We start from the raw sequence: 16,079 nt of genomic DNA on the forward strand, positions 1-16,079 counted from the left end.
AATAATAATAAGTAAGAATAATAATAAGCTCCCTTTTCCGCTTCATCCTGATGCCTCCATTTGCAGACGACTCATGAACGTCTTCATTTTCCTCGTCCGAGCTGGTATTTGGCTCAAAACTACTGCTGGATAGCTCCAATATTGCTTACAATTTTTTTTTTTTTGCACCGCTAATGTTAGGTTGGGGGTGTGAAGCGCTGTGAGATTGTGGGAGAGAGTGTAAACAGCAAGTAAACAGAGAGCTCTCAGAAACGGTGAAGGGAATGGGTGGTTGCAGTTGCTCTGTGCCAACAGTCCTGTCCATAATCAGAGCCGAATTCCTAAAGAACCATTGTTGCTCTTCAGAAACTGTGTACTAGAAATCTTCACAGGTTTTAATATGTTCCCTAAATACGGCAAAATCAATGCTTTTAAAATAACTCAAATGATCAAAGTGGGTCTTTAAAAATGGCTGATTGGGTGATAAAGTGGCAGCTGAGTGTATAGTGTGGCCCGGGGGCCAATGGCGGCCCAGGGTAAGATTTTTTGTGGCCCTCGATAAAAGAGATAGAAGAAAAAGGATAAATGTTGTGTAGGCGAGAAGAAAAGGCGCTTTCAAGCTAAGTGGACAAATGCTTACTTTGTCGTACCTCGTGGGCTGGATAAAGTCCTGTGCCTGATTTGCAAGCAGGTAAATGCAATGCTCAAAGAATTCAATAAAAATCGTCACTATGTTACAAATCATAAAAATTATGACAAATTTACCGGCGAGGAGCTCGACAATAAGCTCCAAAAACTACAACGAGGCTATGCTGCACACCAGATGTTTACAAAAATGGCTAAATCCAGCAGGGCTCCAGACTAACTTTTTTCACTAGGAGCACTGTGGCCCCTGAATGAAAATTTTAGGGGCACAACCTGAAAATTTAGGGGCGCATACCGTAAATCAACATGCAAACCAGATCTTCTAATTTTCACTGTATTATAAATACACTAAATAAAATAAATAAAGTAAATAAATACTTTAATTATAGATGCAAAAATTACAATCTGCTTTTTCAAATTCAGTGTCAGATTTTATTCTGCACTTTTGAAGATGCAACAAGAAGGTAAACTGACAGCAGCATCGCTGTCATGACAAAAAAAAATAGTAAACAATATACCATAAATTTAGAATAAAAAAAGTTTTTAGTAACAAGTGATTACCGTAATAACCTTTCGGTCATTTCACAGTTAAGAACAATACTTAAATGTATGTAAACATTAGGGGATGGAAATTCATGTTGGCGAAACCAAATAGGTGCAGCCAAGATGCACAATAATTTGAGATCACCCAGATGGACGTAACGCTGCACAGATCACCTGGTGTGAGACATATTTTTGTTTTTGCTCTAACATCACCTGTCAATCAAAACCAAAATATCACCAGAAAGGGGCGGAAGCAAGACCCCAACCTGACCAAACACAGCTGGAAATTTAGTACTGAACTGACTGAAAGCTGCCCTACAGACTACAAAACAATGCATTATGGGACATGCGTCCTGATGGGTTTTTGTAGTTCACTGATCAATTAAAATAATTTAAAATACCAACTGATTAAAAAAAGGCTACATACATCACAAAACATTGAAATAATTATAAAAGATGTAATATCACAGATCGTACTTAGGGGGAGAGGCATAATTATTAAATTGAATGTTAAGGACAACTCCAACTTCCTGTTGCAGCTTCGCCTTCATGCCCCCCCCCCCCCCCCCCCCGGGCGCTGGTTCATCTTAAACACGTCTATCGTTGCATTTTCCACACGTGTTTTAAGTGCGTCTAAGACTAAATCGTGTTGTCGCTCACACGTGTTTATGTTCGAGCCCCGTTAGCTGTCACGCATGTAGGTGTGGGACATTTATGCTCCTCAGCTGACCATCTCCCGCGGGAGCGATGTGCTGTCGTTACAGCCGTGCATGAGAGCCGTGGTTTGCTTCGCGAGTTTGAGACCCCTGCTGTACACTCTGGCACTGGTACACTAGCCGCAGGTCGAAAGAACGAATCAATAGTTCGCTAGCTGTTCATAGCTCAGACGCACATATCAGGTTGTGATGATTTGTCTCCGTTTCCTTCCCACAGACGTTAACGCGCACTCGATTATCTCTAGGCCCCGCCCCTCCACATATTTTAGCCACTTGCAGCGACTTTCCCTATTCTTCTCACACGCATTGGCCGCCTCAGGCATCACTCAATGACATGTGTGACAGTGTGCGCTCGCGTGTGCTCCAGTCTCACGAGTGTGTGTGTGTCTGTCTGCGTGCGTGTGGGCTCGCGTCTCATTGATGATTTCATTGCTCATTTCATTGATCATTGACGGGCCGCTTCCACGTTTAATGAATAAAAAAATACGGAGGGTGGGGGAGGCAAATTTACTGGTCGCGCATGTGCGACTGGATGTAAAATTCAGTCGCACAGTCTCAAATTTTGGTCGCAAAATGCGAGCAAATGGTCGCAGTCTGGAGCCCTGTCCAGTGAAGTTGTGACAGAAGCTAGCTACGTTGTGACTTTGGAAATGGCCCAGCAAAGCAAGCCCTTTAGTGACGGGGAGTTTGTAAAAAGAATGTATGCCGGAAGTAGCTGACATTGTTTGTCCAGAGCAAAAGAAAAAGTTTGAAGAAATAAGTCTATCAAATGATACAAATACTAGATGTGTAGAAGATCTGGAAAGCAACCTCCGGGAAAACATCTGGAGGGCCTGGTTAATTGCACAAATGACACTTGGTTATTAAAATTATTAAAAACTACTTTTTTCTGTTTATCCATTTTTTTTTCACCAAACTTGGCCCCCAGTCTAATGTCGAGTTCTTAATTTGGCCCTCCGCCACAAAAACTTTGAAAACCCCCGACAAAAGGCTTTCGTAGACATATTGATCATAGAGCATAAATGGATGGAGGATTGAACAACTTTTAGTAATTCCTTCTTTTGATTTCTGCTGCAGACTGTTGATTATGATTTTCAATCAAAAATCCTGCTGCACTTAACTTTTTGGTTCTCTTCCACCACTTATTATATTCGAAAACCAATTTATGTTTGCACAGAACGGCATAAAGATGTGCTTAGAAGTGAACAGAGACACTTGTCATGAGCCAAACCTGGGTTGGCTTATTTGCTCAACACTATTCCACACCTATGGAATAAAGCAGACTATCCAAGGAAAATACCAAATGGGGAGGCAAAAAACAGACCTGCACTTTTGCTTCCTACATCAGTGTTTGCATACATGTGTGTTTACATTCTTACCAATTTGATCCAGTTTTCAATTCTTTAACCTGCCTTAAAGCCTAACAAAATGGTTGCAAGGTCCCAGATATGGCTTAGTTCTTGTCTGTAGGTTAAAATGTACTTGCTTCGGTGGTCCAGACACAACCCTGTCGCACACTTGGTCCATTCATATGGAGTTACAATATCGCTAGCTCCTTTTGCACCCAATTAACCTTTGTAAAGATCTTGATTTGGACTGACTCTTCTGAGATGGCCTTGCCAGCCTGCATGGATTCCAGGTTAGCTGCTGGATTAGCCTCCCATTCTGTTCCTCTCAATGGCCAACCGTGGGAGTGCTACTGGTCTGCCCGCCCACCTGAACTCACTGGAACAACTTCACCAGTCTGCCTGGCCTCAAAGCAGCCACACCACCTGTCTGTTCTGCTCCACTTTTTCCTTTTTGTGTCTGAGCCCTCCTCCAGACCCACTGCACCTGTTCAGCTCCAACTATTTTGTTTAAAGTTTCTGGGACATCTGGAAACAATCCAACGGAGAGGAGCACAGACTGTCATGTTCTGCTGGATTACTAATGCTTATTTGGTAGCGGCATGTCTTGCTTTTAAATATATATATATATTTTTTTTATTAAAAAATGTATATTCACCTTTTGTAGGTTTTCAATGTTTATTAGCTGCCATGCAGACAGTTTTCCAGTTTTATATATTTTATCATTGTAATATTTCCCATCCCATAGGAGTTTGATTTTAATTCTCTTGTTTTGGTTTTTGTTCCCTTAAATAATTTTTTTTTCTGTTTAGTAATTACAAAAAGACAAATTTTTACAAAAAAAAATGGTGAAAGTGAGTATTTTTAAATAATCAGTACAACACATTATAAATTCAACTGAAATATGAAAATTTGTACAGCAACGTACAACACCATCAGGGTACCAAAGTGATTCACAATAATAAAAAGAGACAAAAGAAGAGAATAACATTTATTAAAAAAAAGTAGTATCTGATTCATTTTGAGCACTGAGGTGTTTTGACAGATGCTAAAGAACATAATTTCATTGTTGACTGGTAGAGAATGACTTAACATGAATGCAGATATATTCTACTGTGGGTTAGGTTTAAATTTTCTAAGGCAATTCAGATTCTCTTACGTGTCTCCTGCTCAGGTGTCCAGGTTATTTAGAAAGAAAAAAAGGAAAAGGTCAACAATTGTAATGGTTTTAACCAAATGATATAAAAAAATTGAAAATTGTAAATGTTAGCATTTTAACCTAATCTCAAACAAAATTTCAAAATTGCGTTTATCCACCCACACAAGTGCTTTAGAAACACATAGTGCTGCCTGGATTTCTTTCGGGGAATTTGGCTTCAATCACAGCAGTTGTTAGGGAGGCAAAATCTGCAGCTTTTGACATTTTAGGAATAAACATCATCTGTTTCATTAATTTGTGTGACACATACACCCTCAGTGACTTCAAATATAAAGTTAGAGGATCAGCAGGGCCACATAGTCTTTAATGAATCTTGTTGTTTTCCTTTTACTGAGCCTAGCCTGTGAGTCGAGTTTTTGGTTTCTCGTTCTCCAGTGATCAGATCACTGTTATAATCCAAGCAGATTTGTTTAAAGATTTGATAAATTAATAAGTTTCAAGCAGCCCCTTTGTTTATCCGTTTATCTTTTGTTGTCTTTGTCTGCCTTTCAGCTTTCGTTCATCTTGTGTTGTTCCACTTTCATGCCATTGACATGTTGATCAATAGAAGACAGTTCAATTTACAAGTCTGTCACTCGGCAGACGAAGAGGAGAAAGAATATTTATTGGTTTGTTGTGGTTTGTTACCCCCCATACAAACACACTTCATTGAAAAGAAAAAACTGAAAAAAAAAGTTTAGAAACATAATACATTATTTCATGATCAAACCAAGTTTCACCCTGCAGGACCATTAGCAAATCTCGTGCAAGGCATAAGAGTGTGAATCCTGCAAAGAGAAAAATTACAGCGATGCATTCAGGTGTCGCCTCAGCCATGCGTTCAGAGCACTACTGGGGAATGAGGGAAAAGCAAAGTGGATGTGACAGGCTAAGATTAAATGCCAAAGATAGGGCGTTTCTCACAGACTTGCAGCCTCCCGGACAGCAGGCTAATTAGGCACTTTCATGGTCCGACACAAGCTCTTCCAGCAACGCCGTTTTTTTAATAACACCTTTTTGAATGTTACAAAATTAATTATCTGAAAAAAAAAAGAAATAAAAAAACCTAATTAGCTGTTTGAAGTTGAGTAGAAGTAGCTTTAATTTTAATAAAACGTATTATCATTCATCTATGTTGCGTTTTTTTTCTCACCCTCTCAGCTAAAGAAAAGACAAGAGATCCAGCAGGATCAAACGCAACACATTTTTGGTATCAGTGTTCAAATTTCTATGAGAGCTTGTCAGTCTTCTTCAAGAGATATATATATATTTTTTTCTGGCACAACAAACGGATACAATCTCCTGCACCGATATTTTTCTGGGATGTTATCACATCAAGTAAAGGGGGCAGAATTCTTTCCTCTCCTTCTGCTCTGATAGCCGTTTTTATGCCACAGCACAAACATGCTGGACAGGAAATAAATCTGATTATAGACTGCATGGGGATAATGTTTAATAATAAAAAGTATTGTTTGCCAAGATCAATGTATGTCTCCATAACGATAAAATACAATAAATGGAAAGTGCTGGAAGCCCGCAGTAAATTTTGATGTGCTGTGATATTGAACGCACTGTGACAACCCACTGCTTGCCAGAGCAGTAAAGCATCTTCCAACAGGCTGTTGAACATCCACCCGCCACATTCTTACACACCATGACCGCTATACATCAACCCCCAGCCACTGGATGCAGAAGACCTAAGTGTGTAAGAGATTACATGGCAAGAAACAAAATATGACAGCAATACATATTCATCAGCAAAGAAAGGGGTCTGAGTGGGAGCGAATGTGCAGATGAATGGCTCACTGCCTGTACACATGTGTTTTTAACATAGAGTGGAAATCAGTCACCTAAAGCGCCACGTGACGCTGACGTGAATCTGAATGACTGATGCCTAAGCAGGAAGTTGAAGACTTTAAGTTAAGTCTCTCTCCTTGACATTTGTGATTTAACAAACCACAATCACGTCAAGTGCATCTGACGTGCAGCGAGAAAAACATAGTCGACACCCCGTCTAGCTTATGGACCGTGCAAGTCCCATTGCCCTAAAAGCCTCTACTGTTGGGAGGCTCAGGGTATTTAAGAATGTTATCTCTAATGCACAGATGTCTTAAACGTCCCGCTGGAATACGCCTGTAATTTTCTCTCCTAATTAAAAATTAATTAAATCGGCTGTGGCTCTAGCCAGGCATAAAGCTGAAGGCCGCAGCTACCGCCACTGGATATGCAATCATTTATTTAACTCAATTACTGGAAGCCACAGCAGGATTCTGCACCACCAGTGTCACCTGGAGAGCAGGGGTGGCCCTACCCATCGTCTGACCAAACTCTCTTCAAACAGCTTCCTCCGCAGTCTCCTATTACATTCTGTTCCACACGGGAGTTGAGCCAGAAAAATGCAGCCAGATTGTAAATCTGCTTACTCTTTTTTTCTTTCTTTCTTCCTTTTGTTGTGATTAATACACACATAGTTAGAGAGATATCCTTTGTCACCTGTTGGCAGTCCACTGTCCCATTAGGCTGATTTGGGATGATTGATCAGAGATTCAGACACTGGATCAATACGAGTTTCACCTCTTCCTTGGCAAGAGCAAGGGTCTCAGTGATGGCCCACTATGCAGTCCAATTATTCAGTAATGGAATACTGGAGCAAGCCCAAGACTATTAACACTTTGGACACAGGGGATCTCTGGTAGGACCACTAATTGTTGGGTTATTTTGTGAACTGTGACAACAATGAACTCTTCTAATTTCCCTTTTTGTCTCTTTAGCACTAAGACTAAGACTGAAGTACAGCAAAAGCACTTCTGTGGAAGGCCTGGAAATCCCTAGAGATTCCCCAAAGCTCATGGTCAAAAATGTGTGCTTGAATGAAAAAATCTTTCCCCTTGCAGCTTCTTCTGCTGTAATATTTTTTTATGACTTTTCTAAAACATAGCCTTTTACATGAATGGAGGGACAATGTAAAAAATGAAACATTTTTAAAATAACATTCTACAATTTTAATTTTGTTATTTCTTTTGTGTAACTTAACATTAGCAGCTTATTTCCCAAATGCTTTCACAAATGTGTCAATATTAATGAGTCACAAGATACTAAATGCAAAAGAGGTTGCCAAAGTGAAGTAGGCCTAATAATTAAGGAGGTCAGGTGTACTTCCATGGATTCTGCCCTTCACTGTCACAAACAAATTAGTCCATCTTTTAAAAAAACAGAAATTTAATATGACCGTGTAAGTTCCAAGTATTTTGCTGTTTTTTTCATACAATTCTAATTCATCATGGATATTAAAAGAATGAAATTCAGAAATTTGCCACAAGAACATATTAAAATTCATATACTTTCATTCATACCTGCTTTCTAGATACTGTCATTGAGGCTGCTTGCATCTGTACTGGTCAACGGGTCAAATCCTTTAAATAACAGAAAACAAAAAAATCCAGAAAATGAAAATAAATGAAAAAACGGATTAAAATAAAAGTCTGTTAATAAGTTAGGGGTTACCTCTCTCAACTTACAGTATAGGGCCCTGGTTTTAAATCCTGGTTCTGAGCTTTTGTGTGCAGTTTGCATGAACAAGAAGCGTGTTTTACTTGTGCTATTTTACATTTATCTGGTAACAACTTCCTCTTTCGGCTTCTCCCATCAGGGGTCGCCACAGCGAACAAGTCGCATGGTAAACTTGGCAATGTTTTTACGCCGGATGCCCTTCCTGACGCAACCTTCTCATGGTAACAATTACACTATATTGTACATCCTTAACACCAGGGACTCAGGTCCAGGAAGTAAGAGCTAAAAATAAACTTTTGTTCGACAGGTTGTACACAAGGCTTGAAACAGAGGCAATAACCTACAATGTTTGGACACACACACAAAAAAAAAAAAACACAGTAAAGCTCCTAAAATACTCATCATATGCAGAAGAAAAAAAACAAACAAAAAATGAAACCCCTTAACCAAAAAAAAAAAAACAGTTAACAAGTTTGAATTTTTGGCTAAAGATGTCCTGGATCAATTTTAGTTCAGTGAATCTGATCGAACTGAATTATTCAAAATAAACCAATATCGACTATGAATCGCATTGTCAACCACAAATTATAAAATGAATTAATTTGATGATAAAATGAATTTTTATACTGCTAGAAATTCGCCTTTGTAGTCTGCCCACTGCTTAGCCCAAAGAAGCCCAAAAACAGCTGCATGATGGGGTGTGGTGGGGTCAAATAGAGTGTAAAGCTGAAAAAAAATGCACAAAAGGAGAGAAAATGATCTGCATCTCTCTCCCTTATGGCCAGCCCTTGAGGAAGCTCGAAGGTTGAGCCACTTTTCTCCATTGTGAAGGAAACTCACTTGGGTTGAAGTTAAAGTGCAGTTGGATAGTAGAAAGAAAGCAAAGCCATTTTTAGCAGATAAATTCTTATGAAAGTTTCAGAGAACCAACTTGCTTGAGAGGAGGCAAAATGTTTTCTAGCCACACAAGGCATTCTTATAACCTAACAACCCAACGTACATCTGCACACATCCTTAGAGATGACAACCAGTTCTGTAGCAGCTTACCTCCAGTGGATAGTAGAAGAGAAGAACAGGCTTATTCTATTGGGCCATTTGAGAAACAAACCATATGGATCCAGATACAGACAGGTAAGATCTGTAAAAAAAAAAAAAAACAAAAAAAATTCAAGACAAAGCTTGGAACACAGGCAACAACCCAAAACATTCCAACCCAGTCAAAGCTCACTGAAATCAAGGGATAATCAGCACAAGTGTGGACAGCTGTAGACTCCTTCATGAGGATACATGGAGAGAAAGTTGAATTAAACTATAAGGAACAGCAGTTTGCAGAAAAACTAGAAAAGAAATAACACAAACATCAAAAACATTGATGACCCCTGTGACACATATTGGCTTTTTATTGCTTACAACAATTATATCTTTGAAATCTGTTCGGAAACCATGGCAACTTCATCTGTGCCCTATGTTATGACCAAGTAAATAGTAGTCATTTTCACTTAAGCAGTAGATCATGTTATGCACTTCTGGTGCTCTAGCGCTTGTGTCAAATCCACACTCAAACAAGACATACATATTCTGTAATTAGAGACTGCAGTCCCATATATTCCTTTAGAGCTTGAGTTTTCTAAGTTGGCAAATGTGTTGAGGTCATAAATCCGAGTTTTGTTTTGTTTTTTTGTTGGAGAGGCCTAGAATAATGGTGAATTCAAAAAAGGAAACTTTGATGCAAGGATCCGCTTTTTTTGTAGACAGGTATCACACGGACTGAAGAGTGACAAGAGAATTTCTACAAACTAAAGTTTCTCTGAAAACAAAAGAAGTCGCCTGGGTGAAAGAAAACAAAGCATCAGCTGAAGGGGTTTCACATTTATGCAAGAAAGCAGCCGTGTGCATGCAAAAACAATGAGGAAAAAAAAACTACATTTGTACAAAAACAACAACTTTTCTGGTATCACTGCAATGATTCTAGGTATAGTTCCACCTTGAAGTAAACAATCTTACTTTTAAATTGAACATATCAGCTTTCAATGGTTTTCATTTTCTGAAGGTAGATACATATGTGGTGTTTAGATTGCAATCGTGGACCCAAGGTTACCAAGAAAGTGGGAATCAAGTAACCATAGTAACCGTGCTTCTTCAACTTCTCTCAGCCTACTTAAAAACTTTGATGCACAGCTTTCATGATGTGTCTTAAAGTTGTTTTGCCTCCACGATTTCTTGCACATGTGGTTCACAGGGAACATCAGATGCCAAACAGGCAACTGATTAGAGATGTGTCAAAGTTTATACTGTTAGAAATACAAAGCAGCAATGCGTGTTAGGTTTCAGATTAAAATCCCTGATAACACACAAGCTGTTTCTGTGGCTGTAACATTAGATTCCATCAGAGTTCCTGCTTACTATGACTTCAGTAAAAAAAACTAAAATGGAGCTTCATTCTGTGAGAGCATGGTAGCACATTCCGTTTCCACTCTGATTTTTGCCTACAGATATAAGACTAAAGCCATTTGTAACATTAGCATATTTAGCTGTGTGACACATTATTTTATAGCTTTTTGCCATCACACATCAATAATCTGATGGAATCTTTCACTCTTCGCCTGCTGGGAATGTAAAGGCGAGTTAGGTTTGATTATTCTAACACTATATGTAGATTACTGTTAGTGCTGCACAGCCCAACAAAAAAACTTTAGTCTTTCTCACCACAGCCACCACACATGAAGAGATCATATTTATATTTCAGGCCAATTTTAGGGCAACAGTTGCCTCAAGGCGGAAGCCTGTTTTATTATGTTATTTTGATGCTGGAAATTATATGTCAACTATGTTGTGACATTTTTCTGAATAAGGAGAAAAAAATGCTTATCTTGTCTGCTAAATGTGGTCTTCCCATCATGTCCCTGTAGCAGCTTAATGGTGAAGTATTTACCCTTAAGACAAAAGCTAAGTACATGGCATTTGATGCATGTTTAAGTACGCGCGTTCTTTTAGTTCATGGTGTTTACACTGGACAAGCAGGGAGGGGCTAGTTCTTCTTTTTCTACTGTTTACGAGCCGCAGTTGGAAGAGGCTTGGTGCGAAGTGTTGAAGTGGTGCAAATTAAGAAAATCCTGCTCCTGGATTTTTCGTTCACAGCTCTATTCCAATATAAGAAAGACTTTGTGTCATATAACTTTGTCCGGGCCAAAAACTGCATTTACTAGTTTTTTCCTACAGGATTAATTTTCAAATGGTTGGTACTTCTGGGAATTAAAAGCAGACGTCATCCATTCGTCACTAACAAATCTGAGTCCCTGATTGCTCAAACTTCAACCTGGTTTGACTTTCATTGAATGGCCATGCATATTGTACGTAACGCCTGTAAAAGGTTGTGAAAGCGAGAGTTTTGTAAGCTGCAGCCCACAACACATTTATGAGCATTTACATAGACATTTCATCAGAAGTGGCAGATTAAACGCGTCATGCTTAAGGGTTGGTGTGAACATAGTTAAAGAGTTTTAGCATCAATTCCACAGTCTGTTCACACAAAAGACAAATGTTTGGACTCTATGCAAATACTTGGCACTCAGCATTAAAGGTTGGTTCAAGAGGTTAAATCACCAAATGGTTTCCAAGAGTGGATCTAAAGTGGTGAACAACTTTCATGTATTGTGCCAACATTTGGCAGTTTAATAGATTTTTTTTTTCAGTCCAGACACACAGAGCAAGGTCAGGACACAGTTCTGCTCTTTCTGTCCCAAAAGGCATGTCACAGGAAGCAGAAACTTCTCAAACTGTCCAGTTTGTGAGGTCACCATTTAATTTAAAAGTAACAAGAATAAGACTATTCTTTACTTAATACTTTTATTGCCCTGTTACCTTCTCTGGGCGATCTTGTCAATCTAGTCGATATAATTCAGATGCTAAATACAAGTAAGCATCTGTTTTTAGAATGGCTGCATGCACAATTGTGTGTACACATTTGCTTTGACAATTATTATTCTGCACCTATAGTTTCTAAAGCCTGGATCATTTTGCTACTGTGAGCACAGTTCAGAGGTGGGCTGCATTACTAGTTAATGTTTATGCTATGATATAATTTATACTGTGCCATGCTGAAAATGACTTACCACAAATAGATCTTCATGCAGGATTGAACTCTATTAGGCAGACCATACCAATAAATGAAACAACTATTTAGCTCTGTCAGATCTCTTATTGTCTGTGCAATAGCTGCATCCCGGCAAGCACAGCCCTTCTTCTTTCCATGTATTATAAATGGTTAACTAACAGAAAAGGCACATACCAACACCTTGTTTACTGTATTGACGTCTTGAAACAATGCCATACAGGCTCCGGCACAAAACATTGAGCAGATTGCATGGACTGGCCAGCAGGGAATTGGAAGGGACGAGCAGTGGCGCTTAGGCACAGTTCGGAGAGAGGAATGCCTCAAGTGAGCAATAATAATACAATAGTGGATTTGTACTCAAGGCTATGCATTGTAAATGCAGTCACTCACTTGTGAAGAAGAAGTTTGCAAATAAGTAAAATTGTGTTGGCTAGTTTGCTTCCAAAACTGAAATCCAAACTTTCTGATGCCTTGAAAACTGGCCTCTCATGACCTTCCCATTCTACTTTAGAGGTGTGTTCCATATTTCAAACTCATTAACTACACCTTTTGTCACAGTCTAATCCGAATTACCTTTTTAAAGGGGATGTGTAATTTGTCAGACCATGTTTTCTGTCAGTTATCCCGCTGCAGCAGATTACTTTTGTCTGCAAATGCTCTTGTTTAACTGTGGTTGAATTGGATTTGACAGGTGCATTTCCAAATAAAGGCATTTACTTTTTGTCATCCACCTTACCCCTGTGAGAGGCGCAGAGGTATTTTAAAGCCAGTTTATTGGATGTGCTAAAGTAGACAAGTCAGACATAATAGGCTTCTGCACAAATTTGGATCAGAACCTTCTTGTGTCTTCAGTGCTAGCCATCACTGATTTATATACACTTTTATTTAATAAAAGCAAAACGGTGCCATATTTTTGAAAAGCGTGGCACAGAACTGACATTTGCATTTTTACTGCTACAGACTACTGAGAAAACCCAGCAAATAAAAAGAGGCAGATTCTGAACCCAACACCAGAGACCCCATACGAACCAAGGCTTCAGAGGATATTTGGCACAGGGAAGAGACAACAGTTGTGTCAACAGAAAAGGGATAAATAGAGTTTATGTTCCCTAAATATGAAGAGACACAAGCAAAGCTCTGCCAAACAAAAGTGTCACATCTACACAATCACAGATGACAGGTGACAGGTGCACATATATACAAATATCTAATATCTGCTGTTTTGAAACATAGTTATTATTTTTATACTGGTGTTTATTTTGTGCTTTTGTTCTTTTTGCAAATCTAGTCTGAGCAGAAATGCTTGAAGCAATTAAACATGTTGATAATACCAAGAGATACTAAAAACCATGATTTATTAATGTTAAAATATGATTCAAATGTCTTTGTATAGATATAAATGATTTTACTTATAAAATTGCCCTTCTGCTGTGCATGATGCTTGAAATCCTTAAAAATGCTTGAATTTCAAGTTGGTTATTTTAGTTTGGATTGAAGTGCCTGAAAGTTTCTGTACATTCTATACCCAGCTCAGTGGCACTGTGCTACAGGGTTTGCCCTGGAAGTGGCTGATTGTGGGTTCAAATCCAAAGTCAGGCCACGCCAGAGGCTTTCAAAATGGGACTCATTGTGATCCTGCTTGACACAAAGCTTTAAGGTTTAGTTAGGGGTGTAAAACCATCAAATTGTTCCTGACTGCAGTCGAAACTGCAGGTCACCACTCCCCAAGGAGGGGAGGTCAAACAGAGAGAACAAGTTTCACACTCAGGTGTGTGACAAAGAAATTAAACTTTACCTTTTATGAACCATCTGTATAAATATGCACAATATACTTTGAACAAGTTAACATGGGCTCTTTTTTACTTCTTAAGACAAGGACTAGGTTGTATTTGTTATTGTTTTTTTTTCTATACCCTACTAAAAGTACTGTAGGTGCAAACATTTTAGAATATGTCTCTCTCAAATAATAAACTTTAAGTACACAACAGGCTTAGGTTGAGAGAAGGTTTTTTAGTTTTTTTTTATTATTTAATGTCATTTTTTATTAAAAAGATTCAGTGTAAGCTTCTTCTGAAAAGATATTTTCACAAGATAAACATGGAATTGAAATTTCTCCTAGTTTGACCTCATTTTCCAAGTTGAAAAATGTCATTACTAAAGACAACATTCAACTTCAAGTTAAAAAGCTATTGTGGTGAGCTAATTTAAACAGGGATAAAACTGCTGCTTTTGTGCGTTAAGCCTGTCCTCACTAAAGGAATTTACCACAGCTTGATATGAGGATAAAAAAAAAGCAAGAGTAGCCTTTATGCAGATGAAGATTGGTTCAACAGGGCTCTAGGGTATGGATTAAGAAAATCCAGCTTGGCCAAACCTAAATAGATTGTTGCTGTAATTTACTGCTCATTGGCTTTTGAAAATTAATTAGTCTTAAGTATTTTTGTGCTTTTGGACATACATTTGTACATATGAATTAGTTCTGCTACATGGGTACTCACTCAGTGAAATGTCAGCAATCACAGTTCTGTGTGTGATGAGCTACACGTTTTCCCATTATGAGGAAATTGTACTATTTTGTTGTGGTGATTAGGACTATTTATTTATTCCCCCTGTTATACTCTCAGGCTGTATCACAAAGCTCAACCAACAAAGGACATTTTGTTTCTCCATATACAGTATAAGTTTAACTTACATTTGAGGCACCACACAGACCTCCAGCAGATACGGTGTCTTTTCATATTCCCTCGTCTGTAATGCAATATGTTCAGACTTTGTAGAATAGACAGCAGCACTCCTCTGGGAATATCAGTGTTTGGATGTTTCGGTGCACAGTGTTCAGAGCTCGTGATGATTTACCCTGACTCCAGATAGATAATAGCGTGTGATGTAGCTGCCTGCAGACATGCTTTTTGGTTGCCTGCAAAAGAAGTCTTTGGGGTTCAGGGACCTCTGGTGTTGTGGGCTTCAAGAGTTTGCTTCTACTTCTCATCTGGTAAGGGCAGACCTTCCAGGCAAAAATCTGCCGCTGTAACTGTATTTTATATTTAGATGAGAAATCTGAGGGATGTGATTCTTGGTGGGGTGTTTATTATTGGAATCACTTAAAAAAAAAGGCAGAGCTGAACGAAGAATAAGCAAGTACATTATGTATGGTGTGTACACGCATTTGTTTATCTCTGTTTGTGTTGGTAAAACTTGTAAACATTCTTCAAACAAATCAAATTACACGGGCAACAAAAAAGCGCTGCTTGTCGAGATTGTTTCAGAAAATATCCATTTTGAACGCGGCCAAAGCCGTCGTGAATCAGTTTGACTTATTGTTTCACTTTTGTCTTTCGGTTCTGCCGTCTGCATAAAGAACAGAGAAAAAATACCCATGTCAGACAGTCATGCTGTGCTATTTTTGCAGCTTTGCCAAGTGATTCATTGCGTTTCATAACCTGTTATTTTCAGTCTGACTATACACACATAATGAGCAATGTGGTGGCATTGTTACAACCAGCTGGTTAGGCAAAAAAAAAAAAAAAAGTAAAATAAATAAATAAATAAAAGTCTGGGTAAGTCCAACAGCAGCGGGTAGCTGTGAGCCTCAAAAACCCACTGGTGTTTACTTGAAGGCAAAAATGTTTTTAACAAGTTAACACAAATTGTACCTGTGATATGCCCGGATCCAAATAAAACAGAGAAAATGTCCAGCAGCTCCCCTTTAAACAATTTCCTCCACAGCTCTGTTCAAAGCAGCTGCTTAATCCATATATAGTTGTCAGCCAAGAATCCACAGACCAAATTACTGAGGGAAACAGTAGGGAAAAAAAAACATAAGCTGCATTTTGCCAGAGTCCAAACATTTAATGCAGTGTTCCAAGAAAAACAAATTTAAAACGGTTGTTATCAAGACATAGTTTGAGAGACAAAAATACAGGTACATCCTAAATTAATATGACATTAAATTTCACCCAAGATTGGGTCCTCCACCAGGATCCTGTACAGAGTCTTTGCTCTTTCTAGCACTGCTCATTTCTGGATTC

The 16,079-nt window shown here is 38.7% G+C and overlaps 1 long non-coding RNA gene across 1 annotated transcript; it reads right to left on the reverse strand.

The window, feature by feature from the left end:
• Nucleotides 1-2,233: 2,233 nt before the first annotated feature.
• On the reverse strand, nucleotides 2,234-10,145 carry LOC144994761 (uncharacterized). Its single transcript, XR_013658394.1, has 3 exons — nucleotides 8,170-10,145; nucleotides 7,781-8,054; nucleotides 2,234-5,467 (listed from the first exon to the last, which is right to left on the reverse strand). It is a non-coding gene; the product is annotated as an uncharacterized LOC144994761 (long non-coding RNA).
• Between the last annotated feature and the right edge of the window lie 5,934 nt (nucleotides 10,146-16,079).

Source organism: Oryzias latipes, chromosome 10 (genome assembly GCF_053564925.1).
Source record: "Oryzias latipes strain Hd-rR chromosome 10, Olatipes_Hd-rR_3.1".
Lineage (NCBI taxonomy): Eukaryota > Metazoa > Chordata > Actinopteri > Beloniformes > Adrianichthyidae > Oryzias > Oryzias latipes.